Genomic DNA, 27,666 nt, shown 5'->3' with positions numbered 1-27,666 from the left:
GGTAGCCAGTTTAGACTGCTAAACTCCTGTTCAGATCCAGTGAGAAACCTAGTCTTTAAAAAAGTAAGTAAAAGTAAGGGGGGAAAGGACTGAAGAAGACATCCCAGTGTTGACTTCTGGCCTCTAACTGAGCCTGCATGGACTAGGACACAGCTGTGAACACACACATGAAAACTTTTTTATTCTTTATTAATACAAAGCTTTATCTAAACAATCATATATAAGCCCAAAGGTACTTATTGCCAGATCTGAAATCTAGATCATTATGACTAGCAGTCTTCTAACAAAAAGATGAGTTCTGAGAAGACTTAAGAGCAGGTATATGGACTGAAGAATCAAGAACATACAAACTGAGGTGATAAGGGTGAAGGGAAACACAATGTTGCTTTAAGCAAGACTGAGGAACAGGGTCAGCAGGATCAAATTGAGAGAAAAGTCCTCGAGACCAGCAAACAGGTTAAGAATTACTTTGATAAGTACCAGGAATGGTTATATATCTTACATGGTAAGGTGGCAAGGACTGTTTCTTTCCTGTGGCTTCACAAGTCCAGTGCCAACCTATTTTTTAAAATTGCTAATCATAAAAAAAAAAATTAACTGGATCTTTAAAGATTCAGTTTTTATTCTAACATGTAATGTTCAGTGGCAGAGAACTTACCTAGAGCATTGCCTTGGATCTGCGTTGGAATAAATAAAAAAAATAATAAAGTACTGCTTTGGGTCACACAATGCTTTCACCAAACAACTTTGTATGGGAGTATGCGCAGAAAATAACCCCTTATCCTCTGTGTACTTTATATTCTTCTCAAAAATAAATTCCTTATATGAATAATGAACAAACTGGAGAGGGAGAACAACTTCAGAAATGTTTGTGAATATTAAATGCCATTGTACATTATAAGAAGTTACTGAACTTTAAAGCAAGGTGGGGTCTTGAAAACAAATCTTTCAGTGGTAATCCCTTCATTTCTCGACAGGCTAAGCTGAAGCTCAAGAACTAAGTAAGCAGCCTTGATGTCATGACTAAACCTGTGGAAGACTAAATGCCAGACCTTGGATTTTCTAGGAAGCAAGATCTAAAAACTGTGCTACTCAAGAGTACATAACCAGCATCACATTTGGCGAGAAATTTAAAATGATTAAAACTAAATGCAACTTCAAACTCAGTTTCTCACATATACCAGAGTCATACTTCCAAGTGCTCTATATACATAGTTAATGGCTACCATATAACAGGGTAGAGAAAAAAATAGTTCCCTCATATTTGTCAATTATACTTCAATAAATCTGGGAAAGAAGGGAAAGTATTTCCACCACTACAGAAAATGTAATTGGACTGCACTGCTAAAGAATAAGCTTTAGAGTCAGGTATGGTTTGAATTCCACGTAGAGGGGAGCAGATGACACAAGACTGACCTTATGTACACCTCACAAAATATACTTGATGATCAAGTAAAATAGCTTCTTTATATGTACACTGCCTGGAACTTACCAGGTATAAATATTAATATTCTTCCCTGAGGGTCCTCCTCTTTCTACTACTCTACAGAACAACCTATCAGAAGATACAAATAAATGAGCCTCCCAAATGAATGTCTTCCTCTGAAGACAGCCCATTCTGTTCTTACCAATTTCTTCAAGAACTTGTAACCTCTCTTCCAATGTTTCTACTTGGGAATAATGAAATAAAAGATGACTGTGAACATAATTAAGTGTCCCTTGTATCTTATATGACTATACTGAGTTCTCATTCAAAGAATATAAAATAAATCATAGTTTCTAAACAACTGTTCTATGCTGGGAAAGAATAGTTATATACTTCTTCATTACATTACTTTGCACTATCTGCACTGATTGATATTGAACATTCTATGAAAATATAACAATATGTTCCTTTACAGTATTTTACTGCCCTCTCCACCCCCAAAAAACCCAACTTCCAGAAGCTAAATCAATCTTTAAGGCTTCACAGTACTTCTACTAAGCCAGTAAATTTAACATCTCTGAACTGTATCATTTTAAAACTTTGTAACATGTAATAACCCAGAAAATACCAAAACTCAACTCAGTTGTAAACCAGTACATTTCTATCAATAAGCAAATTTCATTTATGAGCAAGAATTTATATTTAGCTACATTAAGTCACATAAACTTGCATTCCTAACAAGTTCACCAATTTTACATTCCTAATATAAAGAATTCAAACAGACCTATAAACCATTTGCCCTTAACATCTACCAAACAAGACTCCTACATTTTTTTTCTTTAAGATTTCTTGCTCTTTGCCAGGCAGTGCTGGTGCACACCTTTAATCCCAGCGCTTGGGAGGCAGAGGTAGATCTCTGAGTTCGAGGTCTGTCTGGTCTAAACAGAGAGTTCCAGGACAGCCAGAGCTGTTTCAACAGTAAAACCCTGTCTTAAAAAACAAAACAACAACACAACAACAAAAAAGATTTCTTACTTTTTAAAGAACCTAACTCTCAGAGAAGGAAACAAGTACTCTCAATAAGAGTCTCCTTTAAATTCCCAATTTCCTATTTTGTTCCTTAAACATAATTTACTCAAAAAGGTAGCAATGGATCTTCCTTTCAGAGTCAAGAAAAAGCCACAAGTACTAAATTAATAACAATATAAACTGTATGTCATTTACAACTCTATGTACAAAGGATTAAATTAAAACATTTCAAAGTATACAAACCAATAGAGTCAAATTAAGTTTTCTTAAAAACTGAAGTTTCTATTGCTATCACATTTTTTACTACTGTTTCACTTTATACATTAAAAGGTGGCACCTAAGCCTAAACTGATAAAAACTAATTTGTAGGATTCTGTAATTTTTATTAAAGTTCTTATAAAAAATAATAATATCTACACTGGTCACAGTAGAACAGTTCAAGAGAATTTTCCTGAGGCTGCATTCTAAGTACATCCGACCCAGAAAGTATTTTTAGCAAATGTGTTCAATAGATGCTGGTGTTATGCCTAGCCTAAATTAGAAATTAGTGTCATAAATTTAAAGCAACAATGTTACTAGGGGTATTTTAAAGATACTCAATTAGGACACAGTGGAGGAGGAGGGACAAGAGGACATAATTTACCCATCACCTAGAACTTAGCTATCAGAAAGCTGAAATAAGGCACATCTCTTACTACCTTTGAGGAATCTGTGATTTTTCTATCTTAACAAACTTTAACCAAGTCAATATTAAGAAAAACTGTAAAACAGTGATGTTTCCTTGTGTTTAAGTCTTTTTAACAAATGTTTAAAGCAGATTAGGTAAATAAAAAAATGCTATCATGTACACATACACACACACACACAGACTATGCTGGTCTTATAAATCAGACAAGATCACAATATTATGGGGCCATCCACGTACAATGGTGTCAATACAAAATAAGAACAAAGATAAAAATACCATAGAAAATTTGAAGAGACAAAAAAATAGCTTTTGTGGTAATTGGAGCAGAAATGTATTATGACAACAACAGCAAAAAAAAAAAAAAAAAAAAAAAAAAAGATGGTGTCCACAAGATGATCGATCTCAGATTATGAGTGGGAAAAAAAATGGCTCTAAATTAACTCATAAGCTTTTCTTCTCAAATTATTTTTTTTCTTTAAAAGAACACTGAATTTGTGATCCTCAAACTCGAGACTTAAATAAGAAATCTAGTTTAGTCTTAAGCACAGTGAAAGGCCACCCCCTCCCCTTTTGGAAAACATGCTTCCCCTCTGACACAATGATATTCACAAACCCAGGATTTTCAAAAAGCTGTGGCATTTTCTGCCCCAGTCTCCTTTCTAGCCCAACTATCTTTAAAAGTCAGACACATTGGCTTTTTGTTTTTGTTTTTCCTCCACAGCCATGTTTTACATGTGACCAATGAACTGTGTTATTTCATCTGGACCCAAGATCTGGTCACACACTCAATATTTCTTGAATTGCTCATTCCAAAAGTAGCTAGTAGATATGACAGGTCCTCCTGGAACAAGCAGTTTTTAAAACCCCACACATCGTCTTTGTACACACTGATGTCACTCTGTGATGCAAGGCCAAACATAGTCTCTAGCCCAAGTTTCAGGGAAACATCCACATGCATTATCAGTGAAATTGTAAACTGTTCATTTTTGAAGAAACCCCAGCAAATGCATCCAGACGTGCATTTAACTGCATCTCAACTTTCTTTAAAAAAATAATAAATTTTAAAAATCCAGCTTCTCTTTAATCTCTGAATTGATTTTCAGAAGTCTGTCTTGGGACAATTCACGTAACTAAGGTTTCGTAAGAATCGTTCCTGTCCATAAAAAACAATCCATACGTTCCATTTTTCTGTAAGTAACTATTAACAAACATTGCCACAGAAGCACCAATTTTAAAGTCAGAAAGCCAAAGATCACTGTGCTTACGTTTACAAAAAGCCACAAACACTGGACTGTCCTTTACTACAGAGTCGCTTTGAATCTGAGCGTTATGAAGGCAGCGAAAATTCCAAAACATCATGAAAATCTAACTTCAGATCTGTTCTACATCTCAACTTTTGGGGGGCCCAACTACAGATTCCTAAAAACAAGTAGGTACAAGCAGAGTCACAAGAGACTTCCAAGTTCAATGGGAGGGATCTTGTGCTCATGCAGCACGCAAAAAAAAGAAAGAAAAAGAAAAAAAGAAAAGAAAAAATGTTTATACGAGTCAATTAACGTAACAATAACAATTAGAAAAAAAGAATACTACAAATGGAATACTGAAGATTCTAAACCAGCCTTACCTTGAGTTCAGGAACACTGCAACGTTCCATCTCGCATCTATTCCATCCCTTATACCTTGCACTCATCCCTAACAGAGATTTCAACTATAAGCCCCAGAAAGATCCGAGTACCCGGACCCAATAAGGGGGAGTCGATCGGGTAGCTCCGGCCACCTGATTCCGCAAGCTTCAGGTGCGCGCCCACGACCTGCAAAGGGGACCCAAGAAGGCCAAACGAAGAACGTCCCCACGCGCCCCTCTTACCTTCGTTATCACAGCCGCGTCTTCTCGGCTGGAGAAAAAGAAAAAAAAGAAAACGCAAAGACAAAAAGCCAGGAGGCCCGGGCGCACAGCCGGGGGAAAGAGGCGCGTGGTCCGCGTCGGGGTGCTCACCCCTCAGCGCCCCGCGAACTGACGCCGCCACAGCGGCCGCGCCACGGCCGCGGGCCGCCAGCACCCCGTCATCCTGCGGGGCTGCGGCGGGGCCGGCGTGCGCGGGGAGGCGCGCGCTCGCACCTCGCGGGGAGATGAGCTAATCCCTTCGCACGCGCCCCGAAAGTGCCGCGGTCCCCCCAACACGCGGCCCGCGGGCCGAAGTCACGTCGCTTTCAAGTCCCGGAGCCCCGATTTCTGACAGGTCCCAGGAGTCCTAAAGAACAATGTCGCGTCCGCGGAGCAGGAAAGCGCGCGGCGTAAGGCGGCGGGTGACTCCAGGGAGGCGGCTCTGTGTGAGAGTGCAAAGGAGAGGCTCGGTCACCCTCCTCCCTCTTCTCCTCCTCTCCTTCCTCCTCCTCCCTCGCCTCCACCGCCTCCTCCGTCTCCTCCTCCTCCCCCAAGCACACCCCGTCTCCTAGGCCGCAGCATAGCAACCGAACATGGCGGCTGCGCGGCCGCCGGCCAGTCAGAGTACTGGAACGGCGGCCTCAGCAACAGGAGGCGGTCTCGCGAGAGGTGAAGCCACGCCCCTGCTCCGCCCCCTGCCCGCCTCCCACCCGGCTTCGAGGGGACGGCGCCTGCCTAGGAGCGCAGGCACTCGCAGGTGCGAGGGAGGCGGGGCTTAGCGGGCAAGGAGAGGAGGGCGTGGCTCCGTGTCCACACCCCATACCATAGCCAGGCCGGGATTGGTTCCTTGACTGTCAGCCCTGCCCCTCCTCTCTCTTCCCGGGAGTACCTACGGACTCTAGGGACAAAAAAGACGGGGATAGCGCAAAGTGGGGAAACTCGATCTCTTGGCTTCAGGTTGTCCCAACTTAGTGCTAATAGAGGGTACAGGCTTTGAAGTTCAGTTTTCAATCATTTTTCCTCCTAAATATAGACTCTCGAAAACAAAGCCTAAGCAAAAGGCGTTTACGGGTGAAACAAAGGATGGGTGCTTTCTGTGTGCCAGGAACACTGCTTTTTAAAATCAAATTCGGTCATTCGTTTTAAGAATGAGAGTTGGTATTATCGTGCCAGAGCTTTGAGCAGGGTTACTCTAGTGTTTTCTGGGTAATACAAATTTTCTGGTGATAGGACATTCCTATGGTCTGGGTGATCTCAACTGAAATGATGGAAATGAGAGTTTGAGAGTACCCTCGTATTTCTGCTGCCTCTTTTTTACTTTTTTCCAATTCTTTATTTTGTATATTCCTAAAACATGTGTATGTGTCTTTGTGTGTGTGTCTATGTGTGTAAGTCAGAGGACAAGGTTTGAGAGTTGGTAATCCCATGTGGGTCCCAGGGATTGAACCCAAGACTTCAGACTTGGCAGCAAATTCCTTTCCTTTACCCTTTGACCCATCTCTAAGGCCCTTGCCTCTTTTGAAGGGAAGAGTTGTCAATGCCCTTTACTGTGGCCAGGCTTCTTGTTAGTTCTTGATTTTAACCTTTGTACCCCACCAGAAACTATATTTAAAAAAATTTTTTTCCCTCTGGGCAGTGATGGTACATGCCTTAAACCCAACACTGGGAAGGCAGAGGGAGACAGATCTCTATGAGTTCGAGGCCAGCCTGATCTACAAGGCAAGTTCCAGGACAGCCAAGGCTACAAACGGAAGGCCTATCTTGAAAAATAAAATAATAATAATAATAATAATAATAATAAGAAGAAGAAGAAGAAGAAGAAGAAGAAGAAGAAGAAGAAGAAGAAGAAAGAAAAGTTGTTTCTTTAGGGAGTTGAGGGAAGAGCAGTTGCCCAGGTCCTGGGTTCCATCCCCAGCACCCACATGCTGCAAAATTTATCTTTTCTCCATGTCAACAAAATTACCACTCAGGAAAATGTGTGCAAAACTTCTAAAACCAGCAATGTCTATCGCTTCTTCTCATCCACTCCTACTCTTTCTTGTCTAACTGGTGATGAACACTTGGACAGTTGGGAGGCTGAGGCAAGAGGATCAGGAGTTCAAGAGCATCCTTAGCTACCCAGCAAGTCCCAGGACAGCCTGGGTTATTTAAGACCTTGTCTGAGAATGCAGGTTGGACAGAGAGACGTATCAGTTCCAGCCTTTGCTCATTCATTCTTCCCTAAGTATGTATTCTTTCCTCCGGCTCTCCATTTTGAAATCCATTCAGCCTTCGACAAAAGATGAAAGACAGTTCGGCAGATTTAAACAGGAAGAAATAATTTCTCCTTCTGTGACACAGATAGCTCTAGGTTAAGAACCCCCTTGGCACTTTTCACAATGATCATTTTACTTCACAATCCTTAGCCCCGTGTGGGTATCACTGATCCTCAGTGATCTGCTCATGGCTGCTACCCAAGGCAAAAGCCTCTTAGTCATCTCTGTAGCTCTCAGAATGCCTGCAGACACTACCTGGCAGGAAAAATAAAAGTCAGTGCGGAAAACAAAAGGTTTGAATCACTAGTGGGCAGGGTTTCAAGAAAATGCCTGAAATAGGGACTGGAAAGATAATTCAGTGAGTAAAGTGCTTGCCATGGAAACAGAAGGACCTGCGTTCCGATTCCCCAGAGCACACATAAACAGCCAGGCTTGTTAGCCATTCCCGGGTGTGCTACCAGCGCCACTGACTCTACCTCAAAACTATCACTACTAATTATCACTAACCCCCTCAAGATATCCCACACCTCCTGCTCATTCTCTAGTTTCTCCTCCCCAAACCTTTACCGGGTTGTAATCTAGTCTCTGTCTCTTTATGCTTGCCTGCTCTAGATATTTCCCATAAACAGAGGAACTTCCCGAATGGAGCCTCCCTAGTGGAAGTCACCTAGATGGGCCCTTTGATGTTATCAATACTTACTATCATTCCTAGAGAACTCTGAGTTCATCTTAAACCGACCTTCCTGCATCCCTGAAAAAGAGGGAGCAAGTAATTGTCAAAGAGATGAAAAAGAAGAGAAGGATAAAGTGTCCTTACAGGCCATGTAGCTCAGCAATGCTTGCCTTACATTTGCGTAACCCTGCGTTTGATCCTCAGCACAGAAAAACAACAACAACAACAAAAAAAAATATCCCACATTAACAATCTATGTGTGACATTCCAACAGTCAAGAGACAGAAGCATGAGAATCAGAAACTCAAGGTGATTCTCAGCTACATAATGTGTTTGAGGCTAGCCTGGGCTACACAAGACCCTGTTCAAATTTAAAAAAAAAAGAAATAAAGAAAAAAGAAAAAATCTTTAAACTATACCCCATCTTCATATTTGCTCAATGAAGAATAAATTGAGAAATAAGTTCATGTTTCTCAAATTTTAATCTGTATATCCATCACCTGGACATCTTCTTTAAACAGCATGTTCTGGGCTGGCAAGATAAAGATACTTGCTACCAAACTTAATGACCTGAGTCCAGTTCCAGGAATCCTCATGTCACCTCACATCTACAGACTGGCCACAACAGATGCACATCACAGCACATGTGTGCACAAACATAAACATACAACACACTTTAAAATACAAAATTTTTTTGTAAAAAGCAGACTCTAATTCACTATTTTCAGGGTGGAATCAGAAACTCCAGGGTCCTGTATTATGAACTTGACAGACAAGATGCTCCTGTACTTCCAAATTCTTAAAAAAAAAACAAAACAAAAATATATTTTGCTCTTATTTAAATTATATCCTTTAAAATGATTTATTTAAGTTGTATTTATTTAAATTGTATTCTTTAAACAATATATTTCAATGCCTATTCTGAGCCATCTACTGGTAACCTTGCAACCAAACACTGCACTTGACTTTACATCTGACCCTAGGTATAACCATAGCAGTGAGTTTCACACTCTCATTTCATGAGAAAATATAATTTCAGGAAAATATTATCTATCATGATACATACATAATACTAATAGAGTTTTACATTTTTGATTAAATTTTTATATTGCTTACAATTTACAGATGTTGGAACCTTGTGAATAAGTTTTATACCTAATCTAATACACCTAAGAAACTTAAATAAGTTAACAGTTGGAAGTTAACAGACTTCTCCTTTTCAACTTAGAACTGGCAAACATTACTGGATATTGGCAGCCACTGCTCCTGACTGTGACATTTTCCTGTGTCTGCAGTCTGCCCTTGGCTGTGCTTTGAGAGGTTAAGAGCAAGGGCTCTGTCCACACTTGAAGGTGGTTGGCAGGCAAGAATGACTGGGCTTTTTACACTTCGTGCGGATGGCAGGACTTCTAACCCTGGTAGCTAGGGAACAGGCGTTTGCTCTATCCTGTACAGTCCAGCCCAGCCACCTGGGCCTTGGCAGTGACTCCATGCAACAGAGTGCAGGAGAGGCTTTGACTGATTACAGTTGACTCATAAGCTCTCCTACCATGAGTGACTGGGAAGGACCCCCTTGAAATAAATGAGCAACCTGACTCTGGATTACAGATTCAAGTAAATCCATGGCCAGGTTGAGAAACTTAGTGAAACCATATCAGAATTAAAACAAAATAACAAACAAACAAAAAAGAGGGCTAATATGGTTTTGTAGGTAAAAGTGCTTGCCAACAGGCCTGATGACGTGAGGTCTATCCTAGAACGCACATGGTAGAAGGAGAAAACATACACCCACAACCTGTCCCCTTACCTTGACATCCATGGGGTGGCACAAAGTTACACCCCACACAAAATAAATGTAATAAAAGCACTTACAAAGCTCAGTGGTTAAGTGCTTGTTTAGCATGAACAAAGTCCTAGATTTGATTTCCAGCACCAAGAGAGGCAGACAGACAGAGACACACCTTGGTGTCAATGAGGATATCCAAGGATTGACTCTCAAGGAAAATTAGACTCCATTTGCTGGGGGCAGCTTGAAGTTGTTTGAGTTTTAACTTTAAAACATACCTGTGCTAAAATGACCTAATTTGTTGCCTAAATTTCTGAGGTGAAGCATGCAAGGCATGAGTTTCCAGGGTTTGAAGGCTGTCTTGCTTGGTAAAGTGCTTGCCTCCGAAGTGTGAAGGCCTGAGTTTGATCTCCAGAGCCCACATAAAAATGCTAGGTACAGTGGCCTATGTTTATAATGCTAGCGTTGACAGGTGCATCCCTAAGGTTTGCTGGCCAGCCAGCCTAGCCTAATTGGTAAACTTTAGTCCACTGAAAGACACTATGGCACATGGCCTTCTTGAGTATGACATCCAAGGTTGTCACATGCATGCATGCACATCTGCATAGATGTGTGTATGCATACACATGCACACACACACACACACACACACACACACACACACACACACACACACCATGCCAAAAAAAGCAAACAGACTTTTGTAGCACAAATAATAAAAACCCAGAGACAGATACTGAAGAACAGAAAAGCAAAGTACCCAAGCCATTAGAGAGCTCTTGCCTCTATGAAATCTTCAGACTGAAAGCAAGCAAGTTCCTGTCTCATCCTGCCTTATATTCCTCTTTGGTGCTGGGATTAAAGGCATATACACCACCACTGCCCGGCCCCTCTAGCTAACTGGCGTGGCTGCTGGGATTAAAAGTGTGTGCCACCACTGCCTGGCCTGTATGGCTGACTAGTGTGGTTGTTTTTTGTTTTGATTTTCAGGCAAGCTTTCTTATTAAAATACAAATAAAAGACTTTCAAATGATGATGAATACACACAAGTCTATGGCAAGGAACCTCAGTTGGGTGTCCAACTGCCTTAGCCATGTAATTATGGATAAAGGGGATGAACATTTGGGGGGGGCGGTGTTCAAGACAGGATTTCTCTGTGTAGCTTTAGAGCCTGTCCTGGCACTCACTCTGTAGACCAGGCTGGCCTTGAATTCACAGAGTTCTGCCTGCCTCTGCCTCCCAAGTGCTGGAATTAAAGGTGTGAGCCACCACTGCCCAGCAGGGGATGAACTTTTTACCTATCTGGAATCTTCATGCCTAATTTAAATTCAAGCAAAACAAACCAAGCAAACTTAAAGAACTTAAGGCTTTAAAAAGGTGTTGTTAGGCTGAATTGACAATTAGGTTGAACCAAGTGTAGTGTGGTTGATAGAGAAGGTTTACGTGGCATCCACAAAGCCCTAGGTTCAATACACACCACTGCAAAAAATTTGCATAGTATGTGTATCCCTATAATCCCAGACTTGAGAGATAGACATAGGGGGATCAGATGGTCAAGGTCATAGTCAGCTCTATAGTGAATTTGAGGCCTGTCTGGAATATGTATGTCCCTGTCTCAAAAAGGAAGCCGATGTCCAGGTATCTCAACACTTAGGAAGCAGAAGCAAGAAGGTCTTTATGAGTTTGAGCACAGTCTGGTCTACATAGAGAGTTCCAGGCCTGTCAGGGTTACAGAGGGAGACCATGTCTCAAAAACAACGAGAAGTAAAAAGAGGCAGGTGGTACTGGGGAAATGACTTGATTGGTGAAGTCGTGCAAGCATGAGGACCTGAGCTTGATGCCCAGAACCCACATAAAAAGCTGGTGGCATGTGCTTATAATCTCAGCTCTGGGGATCTGGAGACAGCAGGATCTCTGGGACTCACTGACAGGCCAATCTAACCTACTTGGCAAGCCTCACGTCCCAGTGAGAGATCCTGTCACACAAACGAAGTTGTCAGCTGCTGTAAGAAAAACACTCAAAGACTGGCATCTGGACTCTACACACATATTCATACACATGCATGTGGACTCTCTCTCTTTCTACACACACACACACACACACACACACACACACACAAACATTTCCTTGATAAATGCAGAATTATATGTCTTGGTCTTCCTGTGATTACAGAACTATTTCAAAGGTGATTTGTTTTTAAGAAACTTCTTTTTAAACTCAGATGATATACAGCTCTGAGACCACTGGTCCAGATGTATCACTCTGTCTGCAGGGTCCCTCTTTGCGTGTTATCCAGTTTTCTCTAAAGATCAACAGAAGCCCCAAGTCAGGAATCCTGAGATCAAGAAGTGTATAGAAAGCCAGGTATGGTGGCACATACCTAGAATCCTAGCACTGGGCACCTCAAGGTAGAAGGATAGAAAATTTAAAGACAACCTGTGCTGCATACTGAGGACACTCTGGTCTGTATATTGTGTTCAGGAGAAAATTCTATACAAAAGTTACACTCACAGCCCACTCCTTAAAGATAAGCACTATTAATACTTCTTGTGCAAGTTTCCAGAATGTCTGTGCTGCTGGAAGGTAAACATTATATTTCTCTTTCCTGCGAATACAAGGGTCATAGTGCATATGTGGTATTTCATTTCTTTTTATTGTGGGAGGGATGAGGAGATAGTTCAGTAGATAAAGTACTTTCTAGGCAAGCATGAAAACCAGACTTTGGATCCCCAACATCCATGTAAATTCTGGGTGGGTGTGGAGGCCCACCTGTAATTCCATCTCTGGAAAGCAGAGGCAGGATCTCAGCAAGCTGGCAAACCAGACTAGCCAAGATAAGCCAACATTATGTACAATTGGAAGATCCTGTGGCACCTAAGAGAATTTTTAAGCACATCTGTAAAGGTCTTTCTCTTCCATCCTTTCTTTCTTTCTTTCTTTCTTTCTTTCTTTCTTTCTTTCTTTCTTTCTTTCTCTTCCTTTCTTTTGCATTTGTTTTTTTGTTTGTTTGTTGAGACAGAATTTCTCTTCATGGCTAGCCCTGGTTGTCCTGGAACTTGCTCTGTAGATCAGGCTGACCTCAAACTCAGAGATCCACCTGCCTCAGCCTCTCGAGTGGTGAGATTAAAGGCATGGGCTATCTCACTCACCTGCTTGAGAGGGAGTTTCTATACAGGATTAACTAAATTGTTAAAACCCACCTTAAGTATATGTGGCACCATTCCATAAGCTGGATAAAATGAAGAACAAGCTGAGCTTTTGATTGCATTGGCTCCAGCCAAGTAGCCCAGGATAAGATCCTCATCTCAAAGTCGTTAACTTAATTACATCTGCATAGTTCTTTTGCATCATAGGTTCTGATGACTAAGCACCCTGATGCCATTAATTTATGTGTCAGGGTCTTTATTATCAGTCAGTTTGGGGCCATTGTTGACAGGGAAACCTTGTCAGCCAATTATCTTTAAGAGGTGGATCCACGTTAAAGTGTGACTTTCTGGGACCAGGAGTAAAACGGTTGTACAGCCCAGGTGCTCTGTCTCTCTGTGATTCCCTCAGGGCACAGCTGAGCTTGGACTTCTTATTCCTGTTTTGTGAGTTTTCCCCTTATAATAGATAAAAATATAATTGTTTTATCCTTTAGCTAGCCTGGTTATTTCCTGAATCTAGCTAATTTCTACAGTTGGCACCCAATGTGGGGCTAGAGTCTCTGGCGGCTCTGGCAAGCTGTGGTCAGGCTCCACACTGCCGTTCATTTTGGGTATAGAATTCCTCCACAGTGGCCCTGAGTAGCCGCTAGCTGAGGTCCTTCATATTTCCTCATTAAATAAAGTTGGGGTTTGCTTAGTTTCAGAAGTTTAGTCATTGCTATCACTATGGGAATCATGGAAGCATACAGACAGACATGATACTGGAGAAGTGGCAGAGTTCTACACTGGAGCCTCAGACAGCAGGAAGAGAGAAAGATGAGCCTGGCTTAAGTTTTTTGAAACTCCAAAGCCAACCTCCAGTGATATACGTCCTCCAACAAGGCCACACCTAGTCTAACAAGGCCATACCTCTCAAGTAGTACCACTCCTGAATGACGATATATTTAAATATGTGAGTCTTTGGGGACCATTCCTATTCAACCACACAAGTCTTTTCCTTTTTTGCTTGTTTGTTTTTGTTTTGTGAGACAGGGTCTCACTGTGTATCTCTGACTGTCCTAGAAATCACTATATAGACTAGGCTAACCTCAAACTCACAGAGGTCGACCTGCCTCTGCCTTACAAATGCTGGAATTAAAGGCATGTGTCACCACACCCAGCATATTTTGCACTTTTAAGATTGTGACTTATTAGTAGGTAGTGGGAGCAATTTGGAGAATTATGACCTGCATTTTGAAAAAAAAAACAAAATGAACTAGAATAGTTGAAAACATCTTAGAGTGTATTACACAGATGATAAACATTGTCTTTGTAGGTTGCAATGTAAATTTTTTTTCTTTTGTCCTTCCTTTCTTTCTTACTTGCTTTGGGTGTGACAGTCAAGAATGTGAGAATGTCCCCTTGGAAGGAGTATTAATAAATAGACAGAGGTTTGGAGATGGCTCAGTGGGTGAAGCAATTAACACATATGCCTGAGGAGCTTGCGTTTGGTTCCCTAATACCCACATAAAAAGCTGGACATGGTAATCCTGGTGCTAGTGGGTAGAGACAGGAAGATCCTGTGGCCTTGCTGGCCAGCCAGCCAGCTAGTCTGGCTAAAATGACAAAGCTCAGATTCAGTAAGAAACCCAGTTTCAAACAATAAAGTGGATAACAATAGAGGAACACATCCCAAAATCAACCTCTGACCTCCACACATGCCCACATGGGCATGAACACATGCATACATGTACACACATGTATACTCCCCACAGACACAAAACCCAAATTAGAGTAAGAAGTTTGTTCACGAATGACTGTGAACTTCTGAGGACATGGTATTTCACAACCCATTAGTTCATCACACCCTAAACCAACGTCTGAGAGAAAAATTCATATTCAATTATTTTCAAGTAAATGAATGGGGTGGGTCTAGGGAAGACAGTAGGACAAGAGAAAATGACTAATAGAATTCTGCATCATTTGTTGATTTGTTAATTTGGTTTTCAAAGCTGGGAATGGTACCCAGGGTCTCACACACATGAGTCAATTACCTCACTACTGAGTTGTATCCCTAACCAGTGTTCCTTTGTTTTGCAGAGCTTCCACAGGTAGTCATTGATTGTAAACACACATTTCAGGGAGAAAATATTATATATAAATGCATGCTGGAGAGTCTGGAGACACAACTCAATCGATACAATGCTTGTCTAGCATGCAAGAAGCCCTGAGTTGAAGCCACAGCACCACATAAACCAGCTATGGTGGTGCAAAAAATAGAATCAAGATGGTCATGAGTTCAAAGTCATCTTTGGCTACAAAGTGAATTCAAGGACAGACTGGGCTGCAAGCGCTCCTGTCTTAAAAAAAAATGATGGTTAGATCCTTGAAGAGGTAACCTTAGGGACCTTGAGTGATTTTCATGGATCTTTTAACCACTTAGAAGACAGCAGGTTGAGGAATCTCCTTCCTATTAGATGAAGTTTTGTTGTTATATTTTCTTTGGAAGGGAGGTGCGGGAAGGCAAACTCCTCACCTCCACAGTATGTATAATGACTTTATTTGTAAGTCAACACCAGAGGTTTATGGTCTGGGCTCCTTATGTGTTGACCTTGTTCATAGAAGCTTTGCCATAGGTTGGAAAGTCTCCACCCATGTTTGTAGCATGTGGCTCAGCACCTATGTGGCACTGTCAGGCATGCTTCTGGTTCATACTAAGCACCTGCTGAGGGCTGTCTGGCCTGCTTTAGTTGCACATTTAGCCTATGGGCATAGGTTGTGTAGCACCCACACTAAAGATTCCTATCCCTGACTGCATGTTGGCAACACCTAGGGGGTTCTTAATAACTGCAGACACTCCACAACAATCAACCCCACTCTCCTTTAATTGATCAAAGTGGGACTAACAAGGTTTCTTTTTTTTAACTTTTTAAAAAAGATTTATTTTTAGGTGTACGTGTATGTGGATGGTACATAGGTACAGTGCTCTTAGAGGCCAGGAGAGGGTGTTGGATTTCCTGGAGCTGGAGTTACAGGCACCTGTGAGCTGCTCAACATGGGTGCTGGGAATTGAACTGGAAAAGCAGTGTGCATTCTTAACTGCTGAGCTAGCTAACCATACCTTTTCAGTTTCTTTCTCTAGAGATCAATGTAGATTTTCCCCCAGCTCCCATGGGTTTCTACTGTGCAGCAGAGTTTCCATTTGGACAGGCATAGAGCCATACAGCATCAGTGGAAAACACATCCCTGCCCTCTATTGTCCCTTTAAAACTACCTAGACCAATCATTTACAAACCAATAGTTTTTGTTTGATGGATTGATTAGGGCCTTATTAGCCCAGGCTGACCTAGAACTTGCTGTAGAGCAAAGCATGACCTTGAACCTATCACCCTGGAGCATCTTCTTCCCACTTGCTGAATTACAGATGTGCATCACCACATCAGTTCATGTGCTGGATACAAAACCTGGTGAGGCAAGCACTCCATCAGCCAAGCTGCAGCTCTATCCCCAAAGAAACACTGTTTGTATAAAATATAATCACAAATAAATTACCTTACCATCAAATGAAAAGGCAATGACATCTAGTAAAATACAGTCCTCCTTTTTTATTAGATTCAACAGAAATCAATTACTGACAACTTCTTCTAAAGGTACTACTTATTCTCAATTCTCCCTCTCTCTCCCTCCCTCTCCCCCAACAAAAATGAGAGAGAGAGAGAGAGAGAGAGAGAGAGAGAGAGAGAGAGAGAGAGAGAGAGAGAGAGAGAGAGAGAGAGGAGAGAAAAGAGAGAAAGAGGGAAGAAGGGAGAGAGAGGGAGAGAGAGGAAGGGAGAGAAGGAGAGAGGGGAGAGAGAGAGGGAGGGAGGGCAAGAGAGGGAGGGAGGAGGAGAGAGAGGGATGAAGGGAGGGAGAGAGAGAGGAAGGGAGGAAGGGAGGGAGAGGGAATGAGGGGGGAGGGAGACAGAGAGGGAGGGAGAAAGAGAGGGAGGGAGAGAGAGAGAGAGAGAGAGAGAGAGAGAGAGAGAGAGAGAGAGAGAGAGAGAGAGAGAAATATCTGTGGACTGCTGACAGCCCTTTGCAGCTCTGTACTCTGAGTCAGATTTCCCTGGGTTACTTTTCTTTATGGAAATGGGCCCAGGAGAGACAGAGGAGATGTAAAACACAAATTATGAGGCTAGTAGGGCACAGGTGGTTCCTGCTGCCTTTAAGAGCTAGTCTGGGGCTAGAGAGATGGCTCAGTGGAGAGCAGGGACTGTTCTGGGAGAGAACCGGAGTTGAGTTTCCAGCACCATCTCTAATTTCAAATTTCATCTCCAGGGGATCCAACGCCTCTGGCCTCCCTGGGCAACTGCATTCGCATGTACATACAATGAATGCACATAATTAAAAGTAATCATCTCTGAGGGTCAGGCCTGCAGAGTCCTCACCTAGACATCCCCATCCGCTACAAGACTACAGGGCCCAGGCCGGGCGGTGGTGGCGCACGCCTTTAATCCCAGCACTCGGGAGGCAGAGGCAGGCGGATCTCTGAGTTCGAGGCCAGCCTGGTCTACAAGAGCTAGCTCCAGGATAGGCTCTAGAAACTACAGGGAAACCCTGTCTCGAAAAACCAAAAAAACTACAGGGCCCAAGTTTAAAGAGCCCAAAGTTTGATCTTATTAGAACAACACCCAAACTGAACAGAACAGACTCTGGGATCTGTACATGTTCTGAACTTTTGAAGATTGTTTTTGTTTTGTTTTGGAAGACAGTCTTCCATAGCCAGGAACTTCCTATGGAACTGAGGCTAATCTTGAAATCTTGATCCCCCACCTCCACCTTCCCTTTGCTGGGATTACAGGCATATACCACCACATCTGGTTTATGCAGTGTTGAGGGCTCGTGTCGGCATCTCCTCCATTCTGTGAAGCATATATCAACAGAGCTATATCCCCAGCTCCAGTTGGTTAAGAGCACATACTCTTACAGAGGACTAGAGTTCAGTTTCTAGCCAGACATCGGGTAGCTCCCACCTGTGCGTGGAGACCAGAGGGCAGCTGGACGAATCCCTTTGCTCCTTCCACCTGGAGACTGAACTCAGATTCTCATGCTTGGTCACAAGTGGATTTTACTTACTGAACAGGCCCAAAGTTTATTTTATTTTATGGTGTGGGAGGGATGAATATGGCTGTGAAGAACCAAGGAGAACTTCAGGTGTATTTTCTCAGGTATCATCCACCGTTTATTTACTGGTTGACAGACTGATAAGAGAGCCAGGCTGATCGGCCAACAAAACCCTGGAATCTGCTTTTCTTCACCTTTCCCAGCACTGAGATTCCAGTTCATACCAGCATGCCCAGCATTTCCCCCCCGCCCCAGGCATTGTGGGAGATCAATGTCGGATTTAGTTCAGGCCCTCCTGCTTAAGCACTTTACCCACTGAACTATCTCCCAACCCCCTTCTCTCTGACTTTAAAAACCAAGAGTATCTGGGCGGTGGTGGTGGCACACGCCTTTAATCCTAGCACTCGAGAGGCAGAGGCAGAGGCAGAGGCAGGTGGATCTCTGTGAGTTTGAGGCCATCCTGGTCTACAAGAGCTAGTTCCAGGACAGGCCCCAAAGCTACAGAGAAACCCTGTCTCGGGCTGGGGGGGGGGGGGGCAAATAAAACAAAACAAAACAAAAACAGAGTATCTCAAGTTATTTTGACTTGCAAGTGAACTTCAAAGTTTTCATTTGTAATGTATCTGTCAATTCTACTCATGCAGATTTGATCCACAAATAAACTCATTCATCCTAACTTGATGATTTCTCATCTTCATTATATATCATCTATTTTCAAAAAAAGTATTTATTTATTTGTGTGCCTGTGTATTTATGTGTGGGGGTGTTTGTGTGCATAGTATAAGCATCGAGATCAGTGAACAACTTTTAGAAATTAATTCTACCATATGTGTGCCAGGCAAACGCAGGCTGGCAGGTTTGGGGACAAGTGCCTCTTTCCCTGCAGAGCCAACTCACCAATGCGTGCGGTCTTGCCCTTTAAACTATAATACCCACACTTCCTTCCTTTGCCAAACGCCTGTTCACCTTTAAGATTCCAGCTCTCCCCTTGGCTTCTGCATGATCCCCATCCCCAAGCCTCAGCTTTGCTTCAGTCAAACACATAGCTGGAGAACACAATGGACCAGTTCCTTCCTTACCAGTTGGCTCTTAAGCTTCTCGGAATAATGGTTCTGTCATTTGCTCTTGGTTCCTCAGACCCTCACATAGTACAGCTGAAAGGAAAGAGAGTGAAATCAACTGATACATCTTACACTTATTTATCTGCTTTGTGCGAGTGTGTGTGTGCTGGTGTGGCATGCACATGGAGGCAAGAGGACAGCTTTTGGGACCTGGCTCACCCCTTCTGCCATGTGAGTCCCAGGGATGGAATTCAGCTTGTCAAGCTAGGTGGCAAAAGTCTTTACACGTTGAACCATTTCATCAGCCCCAAATAAAATGATTCTCTAACTCTATTTCCAAAGATTGATGCCATAGCCAGAGACATAGCTAGCTTCTGGTCTATTAAAGACTGGTGGTGGCATCGTAACCATGTGTCATAAGCCATTAGCAGTTGGGATAATTTTTGTAAGGTTTCTTGAAAGTTAAGCAGGAGTGTATGAGCATTAACTGGGAAGAAGTAAATGGGTGTAAACAGGGAGAATGACCATGAAGCCAATGTTTAAGAAAAATTAATTTCATGGTGTAGAGGAAGAAGAGATTAGATTTGCCCTGAGATTCATCCTGGTAGACCAGTTACAGCAGTAACAGTATCTTCACCTGTGGGGTGTCTTAAAATCTCAGTCCTGCCTCTCAGCCTCCCTTCTCCACCCAATGTGATGCATCATCACCCACACCCTTCCTATGCCACAGGATCAGTGGCGTAAAGTCTTCTCTAGGCCTGAGGTGCAGAGAAAGGAGATCCAGAAGTCTGTTGCAATCACCTAGATGTGAGATACTGGAAACCTGGTGTGTTATCATGACATATGTCACCAGCTTAAAATATGACTCCACCTTTATCTCTGAACTTTTGCTGGAGGTAAAGAAAGCTTCGAATGGATTACAACAATTACCAAAGCACACTGCTAGTCACCTAGGTAACGTTTATTTTCATTCTTACTGAGGCTACTAGCTCCCTATTCATTATATTGTTGTGTTCTTTACTAAATATTCAATAGACTGACACAGAACTTTATTGTTGCCCCATCACACTCATTGGAAAACTATTCCATACCATCTGAACTACCTTTCAGACAGTCAATAAATTATACAAGCCTTTCTTTTCTTCAGTCCAAACACTGGGGACACATTACAACAAAAATTGGGGTGAAGGAGGAGTGCAGTCAGGAAAGTGTTTATCATGCAAGCTTAAGGGCTTGAGTTCAGTCCCCAGAACACACATAAAAGCTGGGTCTGGTGACATCCACCTGTGATCCCAGTACTGTGGCAGCAGAGACAGAGGGATTTCACTAAGGCTCCATGGACTGTCGGTCTAGGCAAACTGGCGAGCTCCAAGTTCAATGGGAAACCCTGTCTCAAAAAATAATGTGGATAGATATTGAGAAAGACATTGTATTTGTCAATGTTCTCTAAAGAACAGTACGGAGATAATATTTGAAATGGGATTTAGTAGATTGGCTTACTGGCTGTGATCTGTGTGGTTCAACAATGGCTGTCTCGCTCTGAAGAGGCTGAGGATCTAGTCATTGCTCAGTCCATGAGGCTGGCTGTCTCAGCAGTCCCAATCTTGCACTGAAGGCCTGGAGGATTTCTGGAGAGCCGCTGGTCTTCAGTCTGCATTGGAAGCCTGAAGAAGTTGGTTCTAATATAATTGAGGGAAAGCTGCAGTAGCAGAGGAGATGAACTTGCCAGGGAGACAGAGAGGGCAAACTGGCAAAAAAAAAAAAAAAAAGAAGCAGTTTCTGTATGTGTCATCTGATCTGGGCTGCCACCAACATTTAGGGTGTGTCTCCCTGCTTCAGTTAACTCTCTCTGATCAAGAAACTCTCTCACAGAAGTTCCCAGCAGCTTGTGCTTTAGTTTATTGCAGATACAATAAGGTGGACCCAAGATAAGGGACCACAACATCCAGCAACAACCTCTGGCATCTATATGCACAAGCATGTGTGCACATTCACCCACACTAGCATGTACACATGCACAGGCATGCACACACAGAGATAATAACAATTACGGTAATAAAACATGGATTGAGGCTATACTTCATTCTCTTTGGATTGAATTTACTCAGAAATCAATTAATGTCTACTCACCACGAAAGTGGTTTCTTTGACCAAAGTCAGTCAAATCTTGTAATTGCTAATTCCATTTCTAGCTGCTAACTCCTCTAGATTCTTCCAATACCAATAGTTGCTTTGAGGATGAAGAGAGTCACGTTCAGCACACTGTACAACCCAGCATCCCCCTTGAGCATCAGGTTAGAGAGACAGATGCTTCGATGGAGACTTACTTAAAAAAATAAAGGTTTTACTTTCTTGTTGTTATTGTTGTTGTTGTTGTTGTGTGTGTACGTGGTGTATATTTGTGAGAGTAAATACATACGTGTTCATGTAGATGTCCCTGAAGGCCGGAAGAAGATCCCTTGCAGCTGGAATCACAGGCATTTGAGAGCTGCCTGCCATATGTGCTGGTATCCAAACATTGGTCCCAGTGACTGAGCAGCAAGTGCCCTTAACCAATGAGCCATCTCCCAGCCCACATCTTTTTTGAACTTTATCCTTTCTTATTAATGACAGTGTGACTAATGGATCGGCCCAAACAAGTCTGTGTAATTTTCTGAACTACAGACCCAGGTGTTCCCTGGTATAAAAAAAAAAAGGACTGAAAACTCAAAGTGCAGAGAAATCACAGAAACTTAATCTAATAGAATTTTTTTTTTTTTTGGTTTTTTGAGACAGGGTTTCTCTGCAGCTTTAGAGCCTGTCCTGGAGCTAGCTCTTGTAGACCAGGCTGGTCTCGAACTCACAGAGATCTGCCTGCCTCTGCCTCCCGAGTGCTGGGATTAAAGGCATGCGCCACCACCGCCCGGCTCTAATAGAAATTTATACAATGATAATGTCAACTTTAGAAGTAGTGAGAAGAAAATTGGAAATGAGAAATACAGAACACCTAATATATCGATAACACTTTTTTGTGTATATGCATATGTTTGTGTGGGTGCGTGTCTGTGTGCTCAGAGGTGTGCATGCCTCTATATGTGTGTGTGTGTATTCCACACTTGTATGTACTCCAGCCATAGAGTGTATTCTTCAGTTGCTTTTCTTTTTTCAAGACAGCCCACTCATGAAGCTGGAGCTCTCCAATTTGGCTAGACTAGCTGGCTAGCAAGCCTCTTCCTCTCCAGAGTTGGGGTGACAGAAGACAGCGCCACGTCTAGCCTTTTTACATGCTTACTGGGGATCCGAACTCAAGTTTTTATCCTTGTACAGCTACAGTTTACCCACCGAGCCGTCTGCCACCCGAATGTCACTTTTCTTTGCCGCTCCTGCATCTGTTTGGTTTTTCTCAGATCCCCGCTAATCGCAGAAAAGCTGGCTTTGATGGGGAACGGGGAAAGAAAAAAAAAGGCATTTCTGCTTGAAAGGATCCATTCCTTGGAAATTGAGAAAATGTTCTCTGAAGGCCAGGTGAGGCCTGCCTGGGATGGTGCCAGAGCAAGTGCACCACAGTCTGGAAGTACCTCGCAGAAACAGTAGCTTCAGGTTTCTGAGAGAGCCAGGCTAGTTGTCCGGACTTGCTGAAGCCTACACTCATCCTTGGGCAAACGTACACTTCAGTGGAGGGTCTGGTTTAAGTTATCAAGTCCTCTACATGGCTTACAAAAAGAGATCAGCATAACCATCCCCATGTCCAATGGCGAGCAATAGGTTGGTGGAGATGTGATTCATGCATAGAGTATTAGTCTATCACTAAAAAGGAGAGTGTGTGGGACTGGGGGACAGCTCAGAATCTGACCACTAATCTTGTTTTTTTTGTTTTTGTTTTTGTATTTTTTTAAAAAAGCCAGGTGATGGTGGCACACACCTTTAGTCCCAGCACTCGGGAGGCAAGGGAGGATTTCTAAGTTTGAGGCCAGCCTGGTCTACAGAGTGAGTTTCAGGACAGCCTGGGCTATGCAGAGAAACCGTATCTCAAAAACCAACAACAAAAAGCAACAACCCTGGGACATGGTGGCATTCACTTGTAATCCCAGTGCTAGGGAAGCAAAGACAGGCAGTTTGCTGGAGTTCCTTGGCTAGTCAGAATAGCATAATCATCGAGCCACAGGTCCCAGTGAGTGAGACATCTAGCCACCACAGACAGAAACACGTATCACTTGTACACACACATATGCACACATACATGAATACGTACGCACCCCCTCACATACACCACATGCACACAAGTAAAATGAGACTGAAAATACATTTTGCTGATATGCAAAGATATTTATTATAGTCACTCAGAAAAGAAATAGCACAGAAAATTAGTATATGCAAAATTAGTTTTGCTTAGAAATGATGACATACAGAAGGAGAGCTGAGCAGGCGGGGCAAGGCAGGCAGGCATGAGAGAGGTGAAGCAGGCTGTGTGATTCTGTGAGTGTGGACACATTGTATCTTGATCAAAATCCATAAAATGTACCCTACCAAAAGTGAGACCTAAGGTGAGCATGGACTTGATTAATCAATTATCAGCTCAATTATTAAAAATGAACTAAACCAGTGGTTGATGTTAATAACAGGAAGCTGGGGGCTAGAAGGGTGGGAAGAGAGGTTACATAAAAATTTTGAGTACTTTCTGTTAAATTTTCCTTTTGTAATATAATATTTTTATATATTCTTTGAGAATTTCATACTGTATATAATTATTTGGATGATTTCTCCTGTTGTGTGTATATGTGTATATATGTGCATTTGTGTGTGAGTATAAACATGTGTGTGTGTGGAGGCCCAAGGATATCTTCATGTATGGGTCCTCAGGAGTCCTTCACCTTAGACAACTCTCATCGTCCTGGAACTTTGCCATGTAGGCCAGGCCAGCTGACCAAAGAGTTTCCAGGGCTTTACCTATGCCCCCTCCCATATTGCCAGCCATGGGAATGTAGGTGTGTGCCAAAATGATGTTGTTTGGGTCCTCACAACTACAAGGCAAGTAGTCTGGCTTTGCCCTTCTTCTGAGAGGATTATTTGGCCCACTTCAATTGGGTTATTTCTTCCTTTGCCGTGAAGGTTCTTGAGGGCCTTCTGTAGCCTGAGTGACCATCCTCTGTTGGATGAATAGCTAGCAAAGAGGCTCTCCACCCTGACACCTCTTCACTCTGGACATGCTTTCCTTTGCTGTGAGAAGCTGTTTAACTGGATGCAATCTTGAATCAAATTGTACTCACTTTACTTATTGCTTAGAAAATTACCTGATCACTTTTGTGCTTTGGTTCCCTGTCCACTGTGATGGGAATGTGCCTGCCAGTTCTCCAGCTCTGATCCCTATCACGTCCTCTTCTCCATCACCAAGTAGGACTTAGCCAGAGAGAGCTGGGAAAGCCCTGTCTCGCTGGGAAAGCCTTGTCTCACTGGGAAAGCCTTGCCTCACTGAGAAAGCCTTGTCTCAGTGGGAAAGCCCTGCCTCACTGAGAAAGCCTTGTCTCACTGGGAAAGCCTTGTCTCACTGGGAAAGCTTTGTCTCACTGGGAAAGCCCTGTCTTGCTGCAGAGTCCTTGTCATATTCCTGCAGCCGTCCTGTCCCAGTTAGCAGGCACTGAGACTAACGGTAATGTTCAGCATGACTGCTGGAAAATGACCAATCGCTAGCAAAATTACTTGGAATCACTCACAAGGGACACTGGCTGTCTGAAAACTCAACTTGATCCAAAAATCCTAATATTTTCTTCTATGGTTTTTATTTTCTTATACCCATAAACCTCTAAAGTTCAATAAAAACAGAGCTCGGACAGCTTACCCAGCATTAACAGGGAGCAACTAATAAATACCAGGCCAGAGAAGTCCTCAGAGGCTCTCAAAAGGCGACAGTTGAGCTTCAGTGACCACCTTCTGCCATCTTCTCAGACTGGGAGTTGGCAGGCTCTGAGGAGCGTCAATGCCTAAGCAGAGAAACACAACTGAAAAGGCTGTGAGGGGCTGGGTGTGGCTCAGCAGTATCTCAGCAGCATAGCGCCTCTGTAGTGCATGTGGGCCCTGGGTTGGATCCTCAGCACTGGAGTGGGGGAGTTCAGGGAAGTGAGATGATCCTCTCTGCACTGCCCAGGAAACCTAAAACTCATAAGCACGTGTGCATCTCTGTCCTTTGAAACTTAAGCCATGTGTGGTCATTTGAATGTAATTGCTCCCCATAAGCTTATAGGAAGTGGCATTATTAGGAGGTGTGGCCTTGTGGAGTAGGTGTGGTCTTGTTGGAGGAAGCGTGTCACTGTGGAGGTGGGCTTTGAGGTTTCATATATGCTCAAGCCACACCGAGGGTCTCAGTTTACTTCCTGTTGCCTTCAAGATGTAGAATTCTTCAGCTTCTTCTCCTGTACTGTCTGCCTGCATGACTCAATGTCCCGCCATGATAATAATGGATTAACTGAACTGTAAATGAGACACCACAATTAAATGTTTCCTTTATGAGAGTTGCCATGGTCATAGTGTCTCTTCACAGCAGTAATTAAGACAATGTGGTTAATGAAGGTGGAGCAATCAGAGTAAGAGCAAAAATGTAAGTCTCATTAAAGTGATAGCCAAACTCCTTACTTACAAAATGATGGATTTAGCTTTGGTATTAGTTGTATTTATTGGTGTCTTAAAGCAGTTAGTTCCTGGATCATTCAGTGGAGAAAAGCACCTTCATAGGAGGACAATTTGGCTTCTGTGCTGGAGAACACCCTATTGGCTTTATTCCAACTGGAAAAGACATATACAATGGTAATTCTATAACTATTCCTTACAGTGCATGTCTTCCCAGCAAGTAATTTGTAACAAAATTATTACGAATTCCACATCTATTTTCTGGTGTACATAATTAAATAAATCCACAAACTCAAATGATGCCCAGTCATCCCACAGTGAGTAGGAATACAGTTTCATGAGGGCTGAAAAGACTGTTCTGTTGGGAAAGTGTTTGCCACACAAGCTTAAGAACCCAGTTTGGATCTCCATCTCACAGGTGAAAAGCCAGGCATGGCTTCACAAGCCGATAGCCCCAGCATTGAGAGGAAACAGGGGATCCTGGGAGTTTGCTAGCTTGCCAGTCTAGTCAAAACTGTGAGCTTCTGGTTCAGTGAGAGATCTTGTCTCAAGGAAATAACTCCGGAAATAATAGAGGGAAACACCTAATGTCCTACCCTGGCCTCTGTATGTGTGCCCACAGGCATACATACCTACACACTCATGCACACGTACTACACACACACACACACACACACACTCACCCCACCCACACATCCTCAATAGGTCAGCTGAGGCCTGTCCTAGTGGGCTGTTTCCAAAGCCACACATCATTGGGAACATATCATAAAACAACTTGGGTTTGCTTTATAGACTTTCACAGACCTGTTGGGAAAAGAGCCACAAGGCAGTGAGCAAAATGTAAAAAACCTGCTGACTTTTTCTTCTACTGTATGCATGGTCTCCACCACAGATGTGTCGAAATCTTGCTCATGATAAAACATGGGAATGAATATGATCTGAGCTTATTAGTGTTAAGAGAAGTCAGGGTGGGAGGTCAGCACATCATTTTTCCTTAAGACATTAGACGTTGAAGGCCAGAGGGCATAACTCAGTTGGTGGAGTGTTGGCCTAGCAGGCAGGAAGCCCTGGGTTTGATATACAGCACTACATAAACCAGGTATGATGGTGCACGCCTGTAATTCCACCACTAAGGTGGTGGAAGCAGGAGGATTAGGAGTTCAAGGTATGCCCTTGACCTTGAGACTTTGAGGGGCCAGTCTGGGCTACAAGAGACCTTGACAAATGTGCTGAGAAGATAACTCAGTAGGGAGAGTTCAGAACTCTAGAACTCATACAGAAAATGGGTAGGTGTGGCAGCTGCCTTTATCCCCGACACTTGGGAGGCAGAGACAGGAGATTCTTAGGACAACCTGGGTAACTAGAATACTAGAATACCTGGGATTAGTTTTCCACTCTCATCAGGAGGCCTCTGTAAATAAAGTGGACAGTGACCAAGGAAGACACTGGGCACACTCCTGGTCTCCACATACATGCACACACCCATGAACATATGAATATGGATAACATTTGCATGTACATCACACACATACATGTGGAAAAAGAAAAATAATAGATGCTAAAGGTATCAGATGGGGAACTTGGAAGCTGCCACACGTATATCCATAATCCAAGTACAAGTTTTAAAAAAAAGTTCAAATAAACAAATTATGGGCTGATGGATCAACTCCACTAAATGTCACTTATTTTAAGAGGGCTGTCTTGCTGGGCAGCAGTGGCACACACCTTCATCGCAGCACTTGGGAGCAGACGCAGGTGGATCTATGTGATTTTGAGGCTGGTCTATAAGTGAGTGCCAGGACAGGCTCCAAAGCTATACAGAGAAACCCTGTCTCAAAAAAGCAAAACAAAGTGCTGTCTCAGGGCTCAGAGACCCAACACCCTCTTCTGGCTTCTACAGGCACCAGGCCTATATATGGTCCACATCCATGAATATAGACAAAACACTCACACAGATAAAATAAAAAAAATCTTTTTATAAAAATTTCATAAACTGAACAGGGCCCTCACGTTTCTTACATCTAAGACACAGTA

At 42.9% G+C, this 27,666-nt stretch overlaps 1 protein-coding gene and 1 pseudogene across 1 annotated transcript in view; one reads left to right on the top strand and one right to left on the bottom strand.

Moving 5' to 3' along the window:
• Window positions 1–5,491, bottom strand: part of Ptpn4 (protein tyrosine phosphatase non-receptor type 4) — a 177,079-nt gene extending 171,588 nt beyond the window's left edge. The window contains exon 1 of the mRNA XM_038349264.2: window positions 5,011–5,491. The gene's annotated coding sequence lies outside the window, so the exon portion shown is untranslated. The remainder of the gene's footprint in view (window positions 1–5,010) is intronic.
• LOC119827173 overlaps window positions 1–24,993 on the top strand; it is a 39,039-nt pseudogene extending 14,046 nt beyond the window's left edge.
• The last annotated feature ends 2,673 nt before the right edge of the window (window positions 24,994–27,666 follow it).

Source organism: Arvicola amphibius, chromosome 12, assembly GCF_903992535.2.
Source record: "Arvicola amphibius chromosome 12, mArvAmp1.2, whole genome shotgun sequence".
NCBI lineage: Eukaryota > Metazoa > Chordata > Mammalia > Rodentia > Cricetidae > Arvicola > Arvicola amphibius.
This window is presented reverse-complemented; position numbering and strand designations above follow the sequence as displayed.